The sequence below is a fragment of the Microtus oregoni genome, unplaced genomic scaffold (assembly GCF_018167655.1).
Source record: "Microtus oregoni isolate MIOR12 unplaced genomic scaffold, Mior012 000107F_000, whole genome shotgun sequence".
Classification (NCBI taxonomy): domain Eukaryota; kingdom Metazoa; phylum Chordata; class Mammalia; order Rodentia; family Cricetidae; genus Microtus; species Microtus oregoni.
The window spans coordinates 641,984-646,338 of NW_024544722.1; the positions used below are offsets into that span (position 1 = coordinate 641,984).

At 38.4% G+C, this 4,355-nt stretch overlaps 1 pseudogene; it reads right to left on the minus strand.

The window, feature by feature from the left end:
* Positions 1-2,678: 2,678 nt before the first annotated feature.
* Positions 2,679-3,121, minus strand: LOC121443435 (annotated as a pseudogene).
* Positions 3,122-4,355: the final 1,234 nt, after the last annotated feature.

A 4,355-nucleotide genomic window follows, 5' to 3' on the forward strand; every position in this document is an offset into this window, starting at 1 on the left:
AAATCAAAATAACTCTGAGATTCCACCTTACACCTGTCAGAATGGCCAAGATTAAAAGTGCTGATGACAGCTTATGCTGGAAAAGATGTGAGGTAATGCACTCACACTGCTTTATAGTTGCTTTGGAAATCTATATAGCAATTTTTCAGAAAATTAGAAACCAGTCTACTTCAAGACCCAGCAATACCACTTTTGGGTATATATCCAAAGGATATATATCACAAGGACATGTACTCAAGTATGTTCATAGCAGCATTATTTGTAATAGCCAGAACCTGGAAAGAACCTAGATGTCCCTCAACTGAAGAATGGATAAGGAAAATGTAGTACAAAAGTTTGTTTTCCTGCTTGAACTTTGCAAATTTGTTAGAAAGTAAAATTTTAAATTTTACTATACTTAACTACTAAAATTAATATATTAAATTATCAAATGTCATTATGGTAGAAATATGTTTATTATACTGAGGGTTAATCCATAGGTGTACAAATTCTAATGGAATTAGGATTTTTCCATAAACACTAACATTTTAATGAAAAATTTTGTTCTGTTGCCAAGTAGATTCAAACAGATACCATCAGACTGTAATTCTCCATAGGATCTTTGTATATTTTCTGATAGCATTCTCTTGAACTATTGATTTTTAAAATTTAAACTGTAAATTTTCTTACAGACATTTTAGTGTTCTTTAATAATCTGATTTTATTGTATAATATTGTTAAATGTAAACAAAAACTGAAAATAATTGTAAAATGTGTGTTGGGTTTACAAAGTGGAATTCTCAAAAGTTCTGAGTTATATTGAATATATACTTTATTTTTAAAAAATTGCATTAAAATATGATTTTGCCTACTTTCGGGACCCTTTTCTTTTTACTAGGTTGCCATATCCAAGCTTGTGCCTAGTCATATTGTAACTTGTTCTGCCATGTTTGCTTGATATCCCTGGGAGGCCTGCCCATTTTTGAAGGGGAGCAAAGAGGGGTGGATCTGGGAGAGAGCAGAGGTGGAGGGTTGGGAGAAGAGAAGGGAGGGGAAACTGCAGTTGGAATGTAATGTGTGAAAGAAGAATAAACAATTAAATGTAAAAAATGTTTTGGAGGATAGTGGTTCCTCCTGTATAGAGAACAGGTTTTTGCCTAGTTAGGCTAATAGAAAGTATACCACTGGATCAAAGTTTGGGCAAGTTTAACAGCACCCCTAAAAATTCTAGTGGCTTCTCAACTGCAACACCAAAACAGTATGTGCAGTACTCACCTGGTCTATTCTCCTGGATTTGGGGATGGTGAGGTGCTGTGAAACAATGGTTTTGTAACCTGTAAAGATTTGTCACTTGTGTTGGTTTAATAAAACCCTGATTGGCCAGTAGCCAGGCAAAAAGTATAGGTGGGGCGACCAGACAGGAAGTAGAGGCAGGGTGACAAGAATAGGAGAGTTATGGGAAGAGGAAAGGCTTAGTCTGCAGTTGTTACCCAGATGCAGAGGAAATAAGATGAGAATGCCACACTGATAAAAGGTACCAAGCCATAGGTTAACACAGATAAGAATTATGGGTTAATTTAAGATGTAAGAGTTAATAAGAAGTCCAAGATAATAGGTCAACCAGTTTATAGTTAATGTAGACCTCTGTGTGTTTCTTTGGGACTGAACAGCTGCCGAACCCAGCGGGACAGAAACCTCTGTCAGCATAATGGTACCAATGTGGATAACTACATCCACATAAAACCTGAGAGAGCTTGGGAAGTAATTCTAGACACAAAAGAACAGAAACCTATGTCAACAGTGAGGGGAACTGACATTAGGGAATCTCATGCTACCTGTTGGGTCATGACTAATGAAGATCTTTATCGCTCATCCAGGATCACCCATCACTCTGCTCATCTCTACCAAAACTGTACAGACTCATTTTCAGGTATCTATCCACTGGTTAGAGATATCAATCTCAAACTGAAAAGGTAACTCTGCATACACCATCTAGATTCAGTAGTGCTGGAAGATGTGCCGTAGGTTGCTAAGGGAGAAAAGACATTAATGACTTTACCTTCAATGGATACTGGAGGCTACAATCTGTCAGGAAAGACATATCCACTGATGCAACAGTAGCATGGTGGTTGTAGCAGTAACCAATCACTTTCTGACTGTCTCACAAGAGATATTCTCATAAACCTTGTCAAAAACCTATGACAGGGGAGGTCATAGGCCCTAAGGAGGAATAAACCTACTATTGTTGTACTAAATGGTCAGGTTGTCAAACTGTCTTTTAAATATTTGTTTATACCCATATACTTGTGCTACTCTCAACTTTTGCCAGAGAACTTTCTTCTTATTTTTTGAGTGTGTATTGGTTTATGTAAAGATTCATAATAAAAATTTTGAGAATATAAGAGAATATATCAATAGTCTCCCCCCCAAACCCTCAGGGAATCTCTCAGAAAAAGGGGTGGAATATAAAAATTTGGTAATGGGGATTACAGTCCCCTATGCCCTTCTTCCACCACCCACCACCTCTTCTATATGGCATTGTCTCTTCCCTTTCCACTTTAGCCTGCTTGAAAGACATGTGATATATGCTCAAAGGAATGAGCAAAGTTTCATTCTATAGAAAATAAACAAAAGACAACCAATTAACTGAACCACCAGCGTTGCTTTTATTACTATGGCCATGGGATTACATGTTGAAATCACATAGCAAATTTCTCAGTCCACTCTCTAGCCAGTCTATCATACTTTGTCTTGTTCATGCGGTAGACTTTTGCGATTTCAGGAACCAATGGATCATCTAGGTTCGGATCACACAAGAGGGCACATACAGACAGGAGAACTTGAGAAATTGTCAGTGCTGGTGACCACTCAGATCCCAGTATGTCAAGACAGATGCTTCCCTTTCTGTTGATATTCGGATGGTAAATTCGTGTGGTGAATGTGATCTTGGGTGGTTTGAATGGTAATCCGATGGGAAATGAATGACCAGCAAAAAGACCCCTCCTTGGTAGGGGCTGTCTTCAGGCCCCTTTATGGATGCCTGCCAGTGAAACAGATCTTCTCTGATAGGGTCTGCAGAGCAGTGGGCTGGAGGGTCATGAACCAGGTCCAAGAGCTCTTTTTGGATATGCTTAAGAGCCATGGTCTCCACGATGTGATGGACAGTCTTTTATACTGGGCTTGACAAGTAGTTGATGGCTTTGGTGATACTAGGGCCCAAACAGCTGTGGAAGTCCAGGGTGGGCATATGGTTGAGGCCAGAGCTGGGTTACAATGAGAGCTTGATTGGATTCAGGAAGGTTAATAGAGTAGAGAGATAGCTAAGGTCTAGGGACATCAGCTTTTCACCTGTACCTGAAGAGCTGCACAATTCCTGCTTCTTGGGGTCTTGGTTGATGTTCTGTACTGAGCTAGAGAATCCGCTGTCCTTGTGGAGGAGGCTGTGGTGCCTGGAGGCCGCACAACTGCTGGAAATCACTGCTGCCAGGAGACGCCAGAGTTCCTGCTCCGGGCAGCCTGCTAATGGCTCTTTCCCCAGTTGTTCCCCTCCAGTGGCTGAGCAACTTACAAGGGTCCATTATGAGGTCACAAGAACATAATGGTGTGGATGATACCTGGTGCAGTGTGTATCATAGAGGTGAGGGGAACATGGGTGCAGGCAATGAATACACTAAAACAGTGGAAAATGGCAGAAAGCACTCTTTTCTGTAGGCCTCATTCAGTGCTTATTCTTTGACCTGATAAACAAGGACACAATACATCCCTTCATCCAGTTACTAGAATAAATAAGATCAATTCAATGAGTTCTTTCTCCATTATAATGACTTTATCATAATCTTTCTCCATACTTTATGTTTAAATTACACAATCCCTTACCTCCACATATATTCCTAAGGACATTATCTAATTAAAATAATATAGCAAGTTTAATATTTATATATCTTGGTAATGTTTTGGTAGTTATTATCCTGAAGGTTTCAAAATCAAGTTTGTAACGAACCATCTTAATTTTCTAAGACTGTCCCACAGAACAGGATGATGAAAGTATAAGAAAGAAGAAAAATAGCTAAACTCCGTTTTCATACTACATTTATGGGTGTTAGTTGTTCTTACAGAAACAATTTTGTGTTTTGGAATAATTTTTCCAATAACGAAAATAACTGCACAACAAAATATTTCCTTGAGGGTTTCCAATATAGCTATTGATTATATGAGTAAAAACGTAATTCCAAATAATTACCACAAAATATGTTGTTGTGTTAGGTATATCAATTCATGTTGATGAACTGAGTGCAGCAATTTTATAAAATAATTTGTAATTTTTGTTAAGTTATAGTACACATATTGGGTCACAGTTCCACTTATACTGGATATTC